Below are 18448 nucleotides of genomic sequence, written 5' to 3' on the forward strand. Positions count from 1 at the left end.
CCCCCCATATTATCAAATGCCATCTTCACAACTTCATCAATACTGGTGTTCTTACAGTTTCTTTAACCAGCCAGAAAATAAGAAGCTGATGGTGTTTTTACTTCTGTGTTCAGAAGCAGGGATACAAAGTTTCCGAAGCTGAGTTTTCTAGCAGGCTTCCTAATGGAAGAGAGCTACTCTTCCATTCTTCTTCCTCATAGAGATATGCTCAGGAGTGAAGTGCCATGGGTGGCTGTCTGCTCCATAAACCACGGATAAACTGTCACCTACTGATGGACAGAAGACCAGTCCAAGCTGGGTGGGAGCCCCTGAAAGCTTTCTGTTAGCATCACCTAGCCAGAGAGTGAAAAGGTGGACCTGCAAATAACACCTGTTCCTGTTATCATGTGACAAGCTATGCCAAATATGGTTAAAAAACAAAAAGTTGGCCTTTCAAATTTGGAAATAATAAAAGGCAGTGGTGTCTCCTAGAAAGAAAAGACAGAAGTTCAGTACCAAATATATGTTGGGTGAGGGGGCTCCTTGGCCCAAGTACTGTCTGGAACATCTGGGCGAGAGAGACAGGGAAGAGAAAGGAGGAAGGCACTTTGATGTAATAGGAAACTTCTGAATTTATCAAGTCAGGTCCTCTGCACAGCTCTGGAGCTGAGGTCTTAAATATAGTCTATGCTATTCTTAGGGTATGTAGCAGAACAATGGTTCCATTTGAAGAAGCTCTTTTATAGCTTGCCAATGTAAAGAAGGCTGTGCAAAACAATACGATCATGTAACTGAACACTGTAAATAGATATTCTGACCCAAAAGATAATTTCACATTAGCTCTCTTTCCTGCCACATCTAAACTTTGTAGATTGAACAGAATGAGAGAGACTTGATTCATTTTTTTCTGGATTTATAAGTGTTCATCTTATAGTTGATTTATAAAATCAATTGATTCTGTTGGACATTGATGGGACCCTTTTTTCTATTCACTGAAGTAGAAGCTAGGTTAACTTTGATGCCTCTGCTGGTTTGACCTTAATGTATAGTTATGAAATTCTGCAAAATCTAAACCTCAAATGTGAGGAAGGCCTTTTACTTTCTCTGATGCTGCCACAGCTTCCCCTATTAATTAGGATTAATTGAGATTATTAAAATTGGTTCTGTGAAATGCAATAGAACTGGTCGTTCAGGCTTGAGTCAGGCAGGCATAGTATGAAATTGCATTTTGAATGCCCACTGGCAAAACAGCAAGCTAATGTGACAACGATGGCTGTCTGGCACAAGCCATGAAGTGTCCCAGCTTGCACTGTGTTAAGCTGACTGCCTTCTGCCCTGTGTACTGTGGGATATGAGCAGTATTGCACCGGGGAGGTGTCTTTTGGTAGCTCTCCTCACAGAGCCAGCTGTCATCCAGTGCAACAGCCTCTTTAAGGTATTGCCAACAGCAGGGTCTTTCAGAGTAGACACTTCGGTCAACTCTTTTTCACTTTCCTCCTGATCAATGCAACAACAGCAAGAATCTGCTTCTAATCACAACCTCATCAGTGGCTGCTTTGTTATGCCACAACCCTCTGCACTGGTAGCAGGGTCTGCTCTTCACTGTGGACCATGCATGGCAGCATATAGCTGATGCAGAGAAGGAGCTGAATGGGGGGGACTGGGTCAAGGCATCCTGAGTGGCAGGTTACTGCTGTGAGGGGTATTGTGAAGCCTCCTGGTAGTCAAAGTTGTCAAGGTAGGGCAGACCTGCTGCTTTGGGTTGCTGGGTGAGAGCAGGGCAGGGAAGGAGTGGGCTGGCCAAGGACCCAGGATTCAGCTGTGCAACCAGAAAATAAGATCCCAGAGGGAAAAACAAAACTGGAGAGTGCCTGAAGTAGGAAATTATCTGCAAAGCAGGCGTTTTTATTTGGGCTGGTGGCAGCCTGTTTGACTGCTTGATCCTGGGATCCTTGTGGGAGCAGGTAGGACCAGTGCAGGGCCCTGTACCTGCTACTGACTTTGGGTAAAGGGGAATCCTTGTGGGGGAATCCCAAAATCTGTGTTCCCATTTATGATGCTGCTGGATAATGTTTTGCGTCACCCCTCGAGCACCCTTATCAAAGCTCTGGCCTGACCTATGGCATGTAGTTAACCCATCAGGATCCTCCTCAGAGCAGTTTTGATCTAGCCCCATGAACTCACACTAGATGAATGTATTTGTGTCATGGGTGTTTTTCATATTGCATCTCTTACTTACACGTTCTTGATTTATTTTTAAAGCATTCATTTTTAAAGCACTACCATACTGAATTTGAAATGCAGGGAACCTAGGCAATTATCAGGAGGATTGACCTACAGCCATTTTAACTTGGCTGCTTTTTCAATGCAGTGCAGCACATACCTTTAGCACCACGGCTTCTGCTGAATTTCATTTTATTTCCCTGCTGTAGTGCTAAGATGTGGGCAGAGTTGCAGGTTTATATTAAATCAAGTTGCATGGTAGACGAGTCTCTGTGAAAGATGGGTGCCCCTTTTGTCAATAAGGAATGATAACTACCTCCTGGGTGAGGTGAGCACTCAGGACTGTGTCTGGAGAGAGGGTCTTTTTCCCTGTGTTCAGTTTTGCTGTGGTGTTGGAATTCATAATAAAGGTGGTGGTGGTTTTTCTCCTTTTCCTTGTGATTGAAACCGTGCATTTTTAACAACACAGATAGCAACAGAAAATGTGTGTGTCGAGGGCTAAGCTGGGAATGGGAACCAGAAGTCTGAGCTGCCTGACTTCTGTGTGTCTGGATTCTCGGCTGGAAAGCTGCCTTGCGTCTGTTTGATTTGCATTGATATACTGTTACATCATATATATGATACAATAGATTAAAAAAGCCATGTGGCTCTTGTCAAGAAAAAGTGAATAACTATGCACTTCTAGTAATTATTACCATACGGCACTTGTGCTGTTTCTACATATATAGTTGAGTCACTTATATCCCACTGAAATGCTGTGTTTTTTTGTTTTTTTTTTTGGATCTGAGAGAACAGTTGAAACAACATGTTTATTTCTGTAGTAATGCCTTTTTCATTTTGGCTGCTTACATCTGTTCTGTAGCCACATCCTATGTGCACAGAGAATCTTTATGTAAGAAAGTGAGCTTCAGATGTGTTTCCTTAATGTAATTTAAACAAAATTTTAAGCAAATGGATTAAGCAAATCATCTTCCTTTTAAATTATTTTGAAACTGGTGGTGATAACACAAAACAGAGGCAGAAACAGACTTCCATGCAAGGTAATTTGACATAGCAAGTTGAGCTAGTTGTCGCTTAACACACTGATCTTACATATCAAATCTTTCCTGAGTAAATTCACATAGCACCAGAGCATGAATGGTCATATTTAATCTTGTCAGTGACATTTTAAGTGCTATACAGTTTGAACTAACCTGATTTAAAGCTTTGCTTCTTTAATTCATGCTGTTATTGTCTGCTACAGTTGTTGACTCAGTAGATTTTCAGATGTGGTCTGGGAATGAGTTCTTTTGGACATTCACATTATCATCTTACAATATACACCACAGATTATTTATACTGGGGGTTAATTACATCATCTGAATGGAATTCATTTTCCATTGTATCTACAAGTTTGTATTTTAAAATACTATTTTCTCTTATGGAAATTCAGAATAAGATTGCATTAATTCTTAAGGAGCTGAGTTCTGCACCATGATTTTTTAGTACATGGCTTTAAACAAAAACTCTTGGTTGTATTAATTAACTGGGAATCATTATTACAGGATGACAAATATCACTTCTGAACTGTGATGAAACGTGGAATCTATCCAGCTAAATGTAGCAGATAAACAGTATTACGCTTTCTCCAAGGGACAGAGTTGCTAAGTAAAACATATCTGTGTTTAATATAATTTTAACTATTCCCTTCTCCCAAGTATTTCTATTTAACTTCAAAATAAAATCTTTAAAAGTTTCTCAGGATCAGTAACTGAATTATGTAATCTCAGTCATGTGAAAAACAAGTGGAAGACAGGACTTCATTGTGTGAGTACTTATTTTTTGTTTGGTCGTCAACACATAAATGTGGAAAAAAAAAAAAGAAGGAAGGATCAGCTCAGAAAAACATTTTTTGTCATGGTTTGTTGATGAATTTAAAACCTAAAAGTTCATTTTGGGTCAAAAAAACATTTCATTTTTTCCCCGAAACAAAGCACTTCATTGAATTGCAAGAAAAGCTAAAGAAATGAAGGGTTAGATTCACAAAATGGAGGATGTGAATCCTTCCCTTCCCCCTTGCTGCTTTTACCCAACAGCCGTGAGGTTATGGCACTTTTCAGGATGTGCAAGCTTCTGGTTGAATTGCCTCATTTAACTGAGCTGTTTTGAATTAACATCTTCCATCTCCCAGGAGAGTGCCCTGACCATAGATATTCTCATATTCTCGGGGTGGGCTGCTCTCGCTGTCTAGTCTGTTTTGTGTGTGGGGGGGAAAAAAAAAAACATCTAGAGAACAGCATTAGTGACCAAGCAGTACTGAGTGGGAGCAGTGTCCCATCTTCCAGGCCAGGTCCTTACCTCTCAGCTTGAAGGACAAACTTCTCTCTGGTTTAATGCATGTGTGCCTGGAGAGCTGAACAGCCTCACAGCTTTATGGATCTGGCTCAGCTATGTGTTTTTCTTGAACTGCTTGGTGAACTTAATCAAATTTAAGTTTCAGTTTATGAGAAACTATATTCTTGAGTGAGAAAGCTCTGTGTGTGCGCGAAACTCTCAAGCATTACTGAAGCTCTTCCACACTTCCTTTTTTTTCCTTTTTCAAAGCAATTCTTGTTGAATATGCTTTAGATATTAAAAATAAGAAAACTCTTTTCCTCCTCTTCATCCCAAATGAAGAACAATACAGGAACTTTATTTTTTCCTCCCATCTTATAAATAAAACAATCCCTTCCCTCAGAAGGTCTTGCAGGAGAGCCACTCCGGGGCTCTGTCTACACGGCACAATGAGACCTCTGAACTAGTGCCAGCCCGGTTTGCTTTGAAACTGGAAGTAGCAGAGCTATGTCAGCCCAGGAAAACCCAGGAGAATATTTCTGAGCGGTGTGACACTGTGCCATGAAGATAAGTCTTTTTTGATGTTATTCCCACTGGGGTGGACAGTGCATTTTCTGCAATGGGGGGAGGCCAGGTCTACCCTGCCATTTCCCTTCTCTAGGAGAAGAGAGTCCTCTTTTTGTGAACTCTTTCTTCGGCCAAGTGAATATCTTTGTCCTGAAGCCTGTGACATGAGAAACCATAGGGGTTTTCGCCTAACACATCACTTCAGTTTGTGCAGTCTCAAGTAGCCTCAAAAGCGACAGTTTTAGTTGAGGGCTAGTTGCTTACAAATGGCATCTCTAGAGGCGCAGAAATGTTGTTGGAATCTGCAGCTAATACTGGTCTTCAAAAGCCATTTGTAAAGACAATGCTTAGCTCTTTCTGGAGGCTTAATTATAGGTATAAAAATGTGATAAAATTTAAGTGAGTTGGGGAGACAATCTGCCCTTATGTGGCAATCCTTATATGAAGCAGCTGCGTTTTGTGAGGCATTCAGGCTGGTGCACACATGTTTAAAAATGCCCCCATTTTGGGCATATTTTTCACTGGAAAATAGTGGCCTGGAGGTCTTGTAGAAGAAAGGTAATTTTTACACCACTTTTGTGTATTTCCTCACAAAAATCTGGGATGAATCAGAAATAAAATTGTAAAGCTTTCCTGGTCGACTCCCTGTTGTGCTGTTGAAGACTGTGACAAGCAAGAGGAAGGATTTATCAAGACAAAAAAAAAGTCGTCACCAAGTGCATGTGTGTGTATGTATGTATGTGTATGTGCATATATGCATGCAGAGCAAAAGAAAAAGGGGGAACTACAGAGCTGTTAATTTTTTAATAATGAACAGACAATTGCCAAGGCTCAGTCTTTATTCTTGTGCCATGTTTAGCTACAAAGCATAAAGGACCAGAAGTGGGGACTTGGTGAAGTTCTATCTAGGTCTTTTCTAGGATGACATCGTAATTCCAGTCCCATATGATGCAGCATATCAAACTATCAGTAGAAAAACCCATCCCAAACTTACTAGTATGCAGGAGTTGTTTCAGGATGACTAACCAGAGGTATGGGGACGTAAGATGCAGAAAGACACTGAAAACAAAGTGGGCTTTGGGACAAATTTGAAGCTGGTAAGTGTGGGGACTCTAATTTAATACGAAAAGACTTCATTCAAATCAGTGAGAACCATATTTTTTTCCCTTTGCCAATCTGTCTGGAGGCTACTTTCTACCATTCAAACAGCAAACAGTGTAATAGTTTGGGGTCCCAGACCACTTTTCTCTTTCGCTGTACAGGGGTGCATCAGAGGAGTCTCTCCTGGACTGGGGTGAATGTGGCAAGGAAAGTAAGTTCTCAATGTACTCTGCAGCAAAAGCTGTCTTTTGGGTCTGATCTTTATTTTTAATCTGGGAATGAGGTGGCAGTTTGTGGAAAGCTACCAATCCCTTACAGGTGGCTGAAAATATTTAACTCTGTTATTTTAGTAATAGGCAAACATTTACACTTCTTAAAAATTGGTTCTAAAATGCTAGCTGATTCCCTAGAGCCATTCAACAAGCTACTGACAAGATCAGCCTGGGATGTGGGATTTACTCCATGGAAACAACCTTTTCCCTTCTTCAGTGGCAGAAATTCTCCATAGGTGCCAGCCACCACTGTGGCCCAGGGTGCATCAGCCAAGATGAAGGGGAAGCACTCTCGCTAAAACAAATGTCTACCTTGCCCATAAGGTGTCTCTTCCTGATAAGTTATGAGACTGTAAAGACTGCTTTTTTTAATTTTAGAGAGGGAATCATGACTGTTGAGCAGTGGTAGCACTTATGTGGAACGATTTCTTCGTGTTGCCTCCACCACCCCCTGCCGTACCTTGCCAGCTGGCTGTTTCGTGGCAGCCCAGGTTCCCGGTGGTGTGCTACCTCTGAGAACGCGTGTGGGTGTTTGGGGAATGCTAATCTGCAGTTCGTGCTACTTGGTGAAATGCTGATGGTTAACCAGGTTACCATCCTCCAAGGTTACTAATAAAGGATGTACTACTCCCTCTCCCTGTTTGGCTGGTGCTGTTGAGACTTGCCTGGATGATTCAGCTGCTCCTCTATTGGTGAAGTGCACCTCAGCCAGCTTCTTGGTTCATACTCCTATAAGCTTTCTAGACCCCAAATGGGGGACTAATATGTTTTGCTGAGCTAAATCAAAGCAGTTAAAAGAAAAAAAAAGTTGTTTGTATTTTAGAGATATCATATCATTCAGACTTCAAAATATAAATTCTGTTTAAAGCTTTTCCCACCCTGTGGTTTAGATTCATTAGTTGCTAGACTTCCATAGTCTCTGCTACAGTTTTAGTATAGGTTAAGAAAGAAAACAGGATCTTTGTTTGCCTTATTAATGTGCCTAGATTGTGCAATGATTGCCAGTGTGCTTTTCTTATTCTAACCGTGTGTCAGCTTGGGATGAACACTTCATCGCTGTTGAGCTGCCTGTACAATCACAAAGTACCAGCTGAATCTGTCAGTGGTGCAAAGAGGAAATGAAAAGACTTCAATATGCTAAACGAAGTCTCTTGAAGCAACTGAAGATGTTAATTTGGATTAACTTCTGCTATGACCTTCAATATGAAAAATTTCTGAGCTTTTGATCTACTGCAGTATCAATCTACCAAGGCTACCAGGAGATTGTGTGAAAACGAGTTGTAGTGATTTCATTCTTCTCTTGTGTGCTACAAGGCCTGCCATACACAGTGGGGTGCTGTAACATAGTGCGAGTGACTGGTGAGTTTGTGTTCCCTTGGCCCACTACAAGGAAAATAGACACGACCATAGCCTAGAGCTCAGATGCATGGCTCACTGCTTAGCCTGCAGTTCTTCACCTTGGTTCACCCCTGCTATTTCAGTGGCCGCTGACACGTGAAGAGCAGCGTTGTTGGAAGTGTTGGGCGCTCTTAGGTTCCTAAGAGAAATATTATAGGGAATAATTCTCCAGTGTAGGCAAGAGTAAACATGTTTTTGTTTTGTTTTCTTCCTTTCTGGGGATGTCTGGATTTCCTCACCTCCCAAGCTACTGACTGAGGTCAGCTTAGGGATCACTGTGTGGCTGTAGCCTCATGGTCTGGTATAAGTGCTAGCTTTCCCCAGAGACTGTGGTTCTGTTCCTCATTCTCAGCTGCAATTTGTCCAGTCTCCCCTGTATTGGCATTGGTGCCTATGTGGCCAGCTAAATTGGTAACCCAACTTTTTGCTGGGTTAAGAAACCAACCAACAGAAAACTGATGATGAGACTGCATGAAAAAGGTGCCTCTTCTCCTGGCTGCATGCCTCCACTGCTTCCCTTCCTCCTTTGGGCATCTTCAGGGAGCTGAACTGTCAGAAACCTAACATAACCACAGCAACAAAACCTAGGTGATTTTAATTTTCTTACAGTTTAGTTCTCCCTTATCTTGCAAGCTAGATGAGCAATAAAGCCAGTGTAAGAGGTAGGACAAGGACTTTCCCTTTTGGCATCAGCTCAACTATACTTGGCTCAACTTTGACAAGAAGCAGAAGTTCAACTCTCTAGCAGGCACCGGGTGACATTTAATATCTAGTGGTATGTTAGGGATTTGTGACTTGTGCTTGCTAGAACAGGTTAAAATATGCTCCTTCAGGCACACATCTGAGCTCAAGCCCACATTGCTCTGCAGTAGTGCTGGCATGGCTGCAATGCATGATCCGTCCTGCTACTGGACAACAACCCCCAGCAGTGGGGCAGTGTGGAGAGCTGGAGGAGAAACATCTCCAGGCATCACAGCTGGATTCGCAAGAGCTCGTTTCTCAAAACCCTTCCTGCATGCTTGGGACCAGCTGCAGGGACTCTGCTTGGAGTACTGGGATGCATGGCCCTGGGCTGTGACCAGCCTTGCTACTGATAGTTGCCAGATCGAAGCTCTGACTGCACTGTCAGACTTCTGCACTAGTTCCAAGGGGAGGTGGTTAAATGCTTTATTTCAGCAGGAGCAATATTTTTGCGCTGCAGTGTAACGTGAACGTATTGTAACTGTAACAGTTCCCTTTTAGGCTCACAATGCAGTAATGGTCCTTTTTGTGTGTGTTGCCTCTTCTACCTCCTCTCCAGCAGCCATGTCTTTTCTAAACTGTAATAATTCAAATCCTTTAGTTTCTCATCCTAGCTGAGTCCTTTGATCAATCTAGTATTTCTCTGAACTTTTTCCAACATTTTTCTAGTCTTTCCACCTTGAATGAGCCTCACAGAAAAAAGTGAATCCTTTTCTTAGACACAATATTTCTCACTCTTCTGCTTTTCTGTTTTTTTAAGATCACTCACAACACTTTACATAAAACCTAGACTGACATCTTTTAGGAATTTATTGAGTATTTCTGCTTGTTCCTGGCTTAGAGCCCAACCAAAAGCCCATTGAAGCCTTTGGTGGGTTTAGAGCAATAACCTCTGTTTGAAAACTTATGATGCTCCTTATTTTGGATAACTGCTGTATCTCAGTTTTACTACTCTTAAGGTATATGGTCTTCTTTGCTGTCTCTCTTATCACTTGAGGTTGACACAGTAAAGGACCATTTTGCCTACTTGACTTGTGTGCAGCATTGTGGGTTAAGAAAGAAGAATGAAAGTGCTGTAACTGCCAATGAGTATTTGCTCCTGTCTATGTCCCCTTGTGAAGTGGGTCCCAGAAGCTGTCATGCCACTTAATACTAATATTACAGTCTGTTCTCAGACCTGATTCTGTTGAGAAAAACATGCAGGCAAGAATGTTCAAAGGACTTCTAGTGCTGCTAAAACACACTTGCTATTTTAACATTACACCTCTTTTTCTTCTCCGTTACTTTCTCCTCCATCATCCTCTTCTCAGTGTAGCTTGACTGTGGGTTCATATAGTTGTGCAATGCAAAATATACCAGATTTAAAAACAAAACAAAAAAATCCTTAATTGAAATTGCCCCTTTAAAGCTGAAACGTTGAGTTTGGCTGTGATCCAGCCTGGAGACTTTCCTTGGCAGTGACTGTGATGCAGACATCTCAGTTTGAAATTGCTCTTTAGGACACAGATTCCCTCAAGAATAGTATGAACATGATAAGCTAAGTTTTGCCAGGCAGTCAACCCCACTGGAGTCCAGTAAAGACAATCTGTCTATTCATCTCCTATGGACTCCTCTTGGGTTGCTTGCATATAAGGAGGAGTAAGGGAAAAGGATGAGAGGACATAAATGTAACTGTGCTTTTAAATCTTCATGTTTCTGAAGGTTTTCAGTCATGTAAGAGAAATAGTTCAAGTTTCCACTTAGGGAAAATGAGTAACTTTGTTTCACATGTACTTTCTGCTCTGCCTCATTACAAGCTTGTTTCATTGTTGGGCTATGCTGAACTCACTGAGAAAATTATTGCTCTTTGTTTTCTGGCCTGATCCAGCTATCTTCACAACTAAAAGAAATCTATTAGATTCAACAGGTAAGAGAGGAGATGAGAACAAATGATAGAAAACCAAGTATGTGCTCTGAGTGATCCTGAATGGTAGGAAAGAGATCTGAGGACTGAAGTTCCCTGTGTATCAGCAAAGTTATAAGTGAGGATAAAAAGCAGGTAAATGGAGCTTATTCATTTCTAATTGGGACAATGAGGAGTCTACCCACTTCTTACTGTCTAGCTTGGAGCGCCAAACAGGTGAGTCTGTCTGCTTCATTTTCCACCAGGACATTGCTGGTTTGCAGAGCCACCTCAAAACCAATGTGTATTTGTGTTGCTCCTCATGAAAAGCACTATGTAGGGGCACATACACTCCCTTGCTATTTAAAGCATCAACAGCAAGTCAGTGTCTGAAATGCTACCTCTGACCTGGCTGGCAAAATTGATGTGGTGTAGTATGTACAGATTAACATCTCTCTGCAGTGAGCTAACTAGCTGGACCAAGGTCTCATCCTAAATATCTTGATTCTGTTTAATTTTAATAAATTTGTCATTGTATTTTGATAAAAAGAATAAAGTGGCCTCAAAGGCTAGCGTAATCTCTTTCCTTTTTTCCTTTTCTGCTGGGAATGAAATATTTATTTCTGTTGCTGAGAAAGCCCAGCCAAAGCTAATCCATATTTCTGATGCTGGATGCAGTCCATAAGTGAATCATGATTTAGTTCTACGTGACATAAAGGGGTTTTCTTTTTAAAAGAATATAGCTTATAGAATTGCATGTGCTAGTTCTTTAAAAGCCCATCCACTGAGCTCTTTCTTCATAGTACTCAAAGGAGAACACAGTGTTTTCTGTATTGTTTGGAACAGTCTGGGAAACAATGCCTCCCAGTGTGAACAGATCTCCTTTAGTGCGCTGGCAAACTCATCTCAGAGGAATGTGGTTATCGACTAACTCATGATTTCTTATAGCAATAGCTAAAAAGAGTGGAAAAGTACTCAGTTGCCTGCAGTCCAATAACATAGCAGTTTACTGACATGCAGAATAAAGTTGGTTCTATTTAAAATGGTCATAAATCCTGTTGGCCCAAACATAGCGCCCTGGCTGTCCGGTAGCGGTAAAATAGCTGTAGACCAAGGCCTTTGATGGTGTAAACTGGTGTAGCTCTGTTAGTTCCAGTGAAGCTGTTTCATCTACACCAGCTAAATATTTGATCTTACTGTATATTACAATAGCATTGCCTTCAAGGACAATACTCGGATTTAGTGCTTGTACTTGTGGAAAAACACTCACATGCACAATGTAGTTATCCATTGTTAAAATGAGTATCTGGATTTGATAACTGGATGCTGAAATCGGCCTGGAAAATATAAAATAGGGAACATGCAGAACAAACACAAATGTATAGAAACCAATGCATTTTTCCTGGCTTGAGACTTGGAAGAGAACAGGTTTTGGGCCATTTCTCTAACGAGCAGAAGGGAGCTGAGGGATTTTAGTTCTTGGAATACTATAAATGTCTGTGACATTTGTCCTTGCCTAAACTTGGACGCTGACCAAATTTTGGGAGTGAATTGCTCCTTCCGTTCAACGTTCCTTGTGGACAACTGTACTGAAGAACTGTACTGAAGAACTGCTGTTTTGATACATTTCTGAAGGCTGACAGACTCATCAAGGGCAGAAAGGAAATTTGCTTTCCACATAGCAACAGTTCAGACAGTCAGCTTGCATACCTCTCTTCTTCTTCCAAGAGCCACAATTAACGAAGAATTCTTAGTTGGTAAATCACCGTTTTGGGAATACGCTTGGTGATGAGGATGGAAGTAGGCTGTTTGTGTAAGGTGATGAATCAGTAGTCCAGGATTCGGTCCTAGGTTCTGATATGTGTTTTCTTTCTGAGTTTGGGTCAGGAACATAATGCTCCTGTTTTTCAGCCATCTCTTCCTTTGCAGTGCAATGGGACTTTCTTTCTCCAGAGGATCATGAACACTGAATTCCCCAGTGTTTGTAAATCAGACAGACCTCTTTGGGGATCGGGTACAAGGGGGAATGTGGCAATAGCATACTGGTGGAGCAGAAGCAGATTGTGCTTTCTTTATTCTTACTGGATTTCAGAGAGAAGCCTTCTGAGGAACACCTGAAAAAGAGCGAGGTCTTGCAAACTTTCAGGAAAGCACATGCAATAATGCCCTTTATTTGAACAGTCAGCCATAGAGCTGGCTGCATTTCAATTTGGTGCATGACACAATTTAAGCTAAAGAAATGAGACTGTACAATGCCCAAGAAGGAACAGAGAAGTGACCTGAAAGTGAAGAGATGTGTCTGCACTCCCTGCCCCAGAAAACCCACTTTCTCCTCATGCACAAGAAATGAGCCGCCCTCGCTCACCACTGCTGCTCTTCTATAAAAGCATCTAGAAGCTGACTAACATCCTTGGGTCTGCCTTGTGAAACTGGGTGACTGTATAAGCAGTCATGTATAGCACTGCCTTAGTGCTCTACTTTAGTACTCTTGTTTGTTTTATTTTTGCATAAATAACTTTCATGAGAAACACTTTAAATAACAGCAACAACAGCAAAAGGAAAAATCAGCATCAATGCAACAGCTGTGTATTTCATCAGAAAGATTTCTCAGATCTAGCACAGCCCTGGGACCCCCCCCCTTCTTCTAGCTACTGATGTCCCCTGTAACTCAGATTTTAACACTTCAACCTCATATTCAGTAGGGGAAAAAAAAGTTCATCTTCCTCATATTGATTTGAACCTAGATTTCCGTTGTTCCAGGCTGAAGTGTGATTTTCAGAAGCTTTTTGTTTTGAAAATGAGGCTTTGAAACAAAAGGTTTTGCATTCCTGGTTTTGAGCAGCTCTGAGACAAGGAGCTTGCACATGATAAAACGTAGTAACAGCAAGCAGCCACACCATGGCACTAACAGCAAAAACAGGCTCTTGGCCAAAATCTAGAGCTCATGTCAAAACATGCTACAATAGCACATTTTACTACAGCACAGGAATGTTAATGTGATACAATTAAATATTATGTTGCAAGGAAATTACATGTCCCAAACCACTGCAATATGTATGTGCGACCCTGGGGAAGCTCTTTCTCTCCATGGTCTCTTTATATTCCTGCCAATTTGCTTTTCCCATAACTCCCCTTTTGCCATCACCCTGCAAATGCAATTCATGCTCCCAGCTGGTCCATGAGGTTATTACTTTCTCTCCCTCTGACAATCAGCTTCTTGCGCAAGGAGGAACCGGGCCAATTGACTGAGTGGATTCAGGGAAGTCAGACGCAATTATTGCAAACTTGTTTCGTAACAAGAGACCCCCAAAAAACTGCTTTGTAGAGAGTATCTACAAGAAACTGTGAGGCCTTGCGTCTCACCCTTGGGTAGTTTGCTTGTCAGCCGGGGTGTGATCTTACCTTGGCAGGGACGGTTACTGCATCTTTTTTCCTGCCATGGTGTGGCTTGCATGTAAGGATATTATGAACAGGTGCAGATTTACTGGGGAGGCTCTGGGGCAATTTGCTCTCCCATGAGCGCTGACTGGTGCAATATTTGCTGCTGTGCCGGGTGATGCAGCTGTGGTCCATAATATCACTCCCTGTTCTCCAGCTTAGATGAGGCTGGGTCTGCCCTGGTCTAAGTCCTCCCTTAATAGCTAATACACAGCTTAGTACCTTGCTTTGAGAGCAAAGGATGATTTCCTCAGAGTCCATCTGTTAAAAACATGGATTAAGAGGTCCAGCTGTAAAGAGGCTGGAGTTAAAGGTCCTCTGCAGCAGGGAAAGGTAGTACTTCATTTGTGTGCTTTTGCAGCCTTTCTCGTTGTCCTTTATTCTTCCTTGTTACTGTCGGCACTCCCATGTTCTCCTGGCCACGTGGATGTTGAGAGGCCTTTGAAGACTGCAGGATAATAACCAGCATCTGTGGAATGAGCATAGGGGCTTACCAGACAGGGGCTGCTGACAGAGCCGTGTTCTCATACAAGGGTAAAAATAGAGGCGAGTAATTACATTTTTCACGTGGGACAAATGTCTCAGACATCATTTCACTGACTGATTTCTATTAAGTGAGGGGAAAACACCTTAATTAATGTGTGTTACTGCTGTGTAATGTCAAAATGTCTTTAAAAGTTGAAACTGCTTTCCTATAGCTTACAGACTGGGAGAGAGCCATCATATGGGGAAAATGATAGATTTGCAAGCCAAAGCATTATTTTAATCATTAGGTATCTCATTTTGCTGGCTTTAAGTTAGAGGACTGAAATAGACTATGACATTAAGAATGTTTAAGCAAGTCATTAATGTTATTTCACTCTGGAGATTTGTAGGCCTGGATTTTCTTATTTTTGTACAATCAATTCATTTGTTCTGAAAACCACCTGTTTTCCTCTCACATTGCAGGAGAGGAGAGGATGGAAGTGGAGCCCCAGTGGAAGACATGGAGCATCCGGCTCCTCACCCGGGGAAGTATCTGTAGGATCACAGCAGTAATAGTGCAGGAACCAGCCTGGAAATAACTCTCCAAAAAGTATAACTGATTTAAAGCATTGTTCTACTTCCTTGTCTTACTGGACTCTTCAGAGGGCTCCTGGATACACTTAACAAAGTTGGTAGCTAATGCCGATTTACACAAACCTACCCAGCAGACTTGTCACGGTTAGCCAGGCTGCTGCTGTGCTTTCTCCAAGAGCACACACAAGGGCCTGGATGCTGATCCATAGCTTGGAAAGCTGATTCAGCCATGCGAGCCTCACACAGACAGCAATGCAAACCTCAGGATGTGTTTGTTGCCACAACTTGTATGATTTTCATAAGCTGTCCAAATTGGGCCAGTAATTTCCATTGTTGGTGGGAGAGGTGGTTGGGAAGAGGGGGAGAAAGGCTGTGCTATGGCAAAACTTGGAATTTTTTGTCCTTCTTCTGTCAACTGACAATTTTTTTGTGGTCAGAACTACTGAATGTTTAATTTTGGAGTTTTTCTAAGGATGAACTGCTGCTTTGAGGAAGCAAAGCTGCTACGAAAGCTGAAAAAACAGTATCCTAATTTTCTGTCAAAGAGGGAACAAAAGTCATTATGCCTAATCATTGCTTTCAAAAGTCACTGCCACGCTAATATTTTAGTATGGCTTGTCTGTAAACTTGACACTTTCACCTCAGGGACTGAGCCTGACTGCTGGCAGCCCAAGGAACGGCAGCAGGCCAAGTCTCCTCCAAAACCCAGCGCTTCCCCATAACCCTCTGCAGGGCCGTCCAGGACAACGCTCCCTCTGGCACGCTTTCATTGCTCGCAGGTAGTTACCTGGCCAGCTCCGCAGACACTGCCTCCTCTGTTTCACTGCATAACTGAGTCTTTTTTTTTTTTGGCTCATTTGAATTAACTCCAGAGTGCTAACAATAAGTGCATTCAGGAATTTTTTTTGGTGACATTTTAAACTTTAGTTTTTTTGAACATGGTGACTGAATCCAGGGCATGGGGTACAAAGAGGCAGCTGAGGATGTACCAGCTGAAGGTAGCTTAGCCTGCTGGGACCACCAGTCCATCACTTGTCCCCTGGCAGTGGCTGAGTGTTGTGGCACCTTTCTCAAGATGGACCCTAACACAGCAGTGCCTCTTGCATATGGCTAATAAAAGAAGAGGGAATGGCTAATAAAAGAAGAGGGAATAAAATTGGATTGAGCTGGAATCTCTTGTGTGTGATGGACACAGGAGAATGAGGCCTTTGACATCCGTTCCCTGCTCCCTTTGCTTGCCTTACAGGCATTCGTGTGGATGCCCAGTCATCTGGGGGCTCTTCCCTGGGGAAGGATGGTGCTGGGAAGGCAGCTGCTGGCCATAGCACTTCTGTGCTAACCTGCGCAGGGAGCCAGGCTTCTGCAGGGGCACAGGGCCCTTTTGAAGGCTCCCGTTCTGGTGGGACCTGTTGAAGTGGAGATCATGCATGAGAGCAGGGAGCCATGTTCCAGTCCGAAGAAACTTTTTTACGTGTTGCAAGTTAAAAAAGCGGGAGAACCAAAGATTTGTTTCCCAGTTCTTGAAGGACTCATCCTCCCATAAAACAGAGTGTGTGGAGGGGCTGGGCCCCTCTCCAAATAACTGTGGGGTTTCATTGTTACCTTGCAATTTGCTTTGTTCTTAAGACATCCAGTGCTCAAGGTTGAATGTCTGTTCTCTGCTCCACAAAGTACAGATAGTCGTATTATTTTCTCTTCAACAATTCAAAGTTTCCACTGCAAGATTAGTGCAAATAATCCCTTCTGGTGAGCTCTCTACACAAAAGATTGTCTATGAGCTAATACCATGAAGGCAATTTTTCCATCTGTAATCCAAGAAAACTACCTGAAATTCTAGGCAAGGAGAGAGACACTCTTTGAAGTTAAGTAGAAAAAAAATCCCAGTTGCTGAGTTTTCAGAGATCACCAAACAGGAAGAAGGTTTGCATGGTCTCTTTAGTGGTACTTGCACCTAAGTCTGTATTAAGTGTATCCTGCTTCTGACAACATGTATAATTAGATGTAGCAACTTCATGGGCTTTTTAATCTTTTAACAGCTCTTTGACTAATATTTATGTTAGTTAAAATTGTAATCCAATCACACCTTCTGCAAGTCCATGCACATTTGTATGCACATGATGGGTCAAGTTCTTTTCCACAGTCAAGGTCTGTTCGGTAACAGATATCTGGAGAGTGGATTATAACTCAGTAGCTACCTACACAGCATCCTTCCCTGCAGCATCTGAACAATATGGATAGTACATAAAAACTGCTGCTGTGTGATCACATCTTCTTGGTTTGTGCCTGGCTCACTGTACCCAAAGCTCGGAGAGGCAGTGCTACAGAAGGTGCTTATGCCACCTCTATGCGGACTGGCCTCATGCTACAACACAGAAATTCCCACACCAGCTGAAGGCCACTGTCCCTTCATGACTCCAGGGCCATGCAGACCACTTACTGAAGAGAAGGGGCAGGGAAGCTCATGTAAGACTATTTGGTGATTTTGCAAGTCGAGTTTTGCAGTTCAGGTAGATTAACGGTGACATAAGTGAGTTCCTCTATACTATGCAGTTTGTTTCTGCCTCCGATTAAGTTACATGGTGCTAACAATTCCTTCCTTGACACTTGACACAGTAGCTGCCAAGGCTGGTTCCTGGACAGGCCTGTTTCGGGAACAGTGTGTGCTGTGATCTGGATAAAGGGTGCTCAGACTGAATATGTGTCTCTGCTTGCCCCTTCCATTGCAACTTTGTTGTGGTAACTCATATGAAACCCAAACCATCTGCTTCCTAGTTTTACACAAAGCTCATCAACAGGGACTGCTGGCTTTGGTCAAACAGCAAACTCCTACCTGTAGGAGCTGTCTACGTATGATGCGTTTCTCCACAAATTGCAGTTTACCTCATCCCAGGATTCAATACAGAAAATATTAAATATTGGTAAGTGAAAAGGTATAAAAACATTGTAGTGAGTCCTGCAGGGCCCTGCACCTACTAAAAAAAGTTGCTGACAGATCTGATTCCCACTCCTCAGTGTAACATAGACTGCCAGTGAGTTCTTCTGTGTCTGTCACCGAGTATATTTTCTGGTTGCCTTTTTAGTCACTTAATGCACAAACTGCTCAAAAAGCATACTGTGAACCTACCTTCCTGAATAAGCTCCTTTGGGAGGTTATCAGCTACTAAGAGCAAAGCAACTCCCTAACTACAATTGTAGCAACAGTGGACTAGCAGTGGTAGGAGTGGGAATCTTTGCATACCCTCTCTATGTTTAACTTGATTTGTTTTTGATTCTTAATGCACTTTTAAGAGAAACTCATTAATCTATAAATCGTGTGCATCTTTAAAAACATGTTAATTTTTCAGAGTTATTTAAGACATGCCGGAAGATAAAGTGCATTTGGCTCTCGTTACGACATCTTTTATTTTTAGGCAAATTGCTCCTGCGTTAATCACAAGCCACCAACTTACATAGCTGCGCTAACCACGTGAGCACC

General features: G+C 42.2%; 1 long non-coding RNA gene across 1 annotated transcript in view; it reads left to right on the forward strand.

Annotated features, from left to right (window-relative positions):
- LOC112969287 overlaps positions 1 to 17815 on the forward strand; it is a 20550-nt gene extending 2735 nt beyond the window's left edge. Inside the window, exons 3-4 of the long non-coding RNA XR_003254687.1 lie at positions 14863 to 15496; positions 17587 to 17815. This is a non-coding gene — a long non-coding RNA (uncharacterized LOC112969287). The remainder of the gene's footprint in view (positions 1 to 14862; positions 15497 to 17586) is intronic.
- The last annotated feature ends 633 nt before the right edge of the window (positions 17816 to 18448 follow it).

Source organism: Apteryx rowi, unplaced genomic scaffold (assembly GCF_003343035.1).
Source record: "Apteryx rowi isolate R43461 unplaced genomic scaffold, aptRow1 scaffold_341, whole genome shotgun sequence".
Classification (NCBI taxonomy): Eukaryota; Metazoa; Chordata; class Aves; order Apterygiformes; family Apterygidae; genus Apteryx; species Apteryx rowi.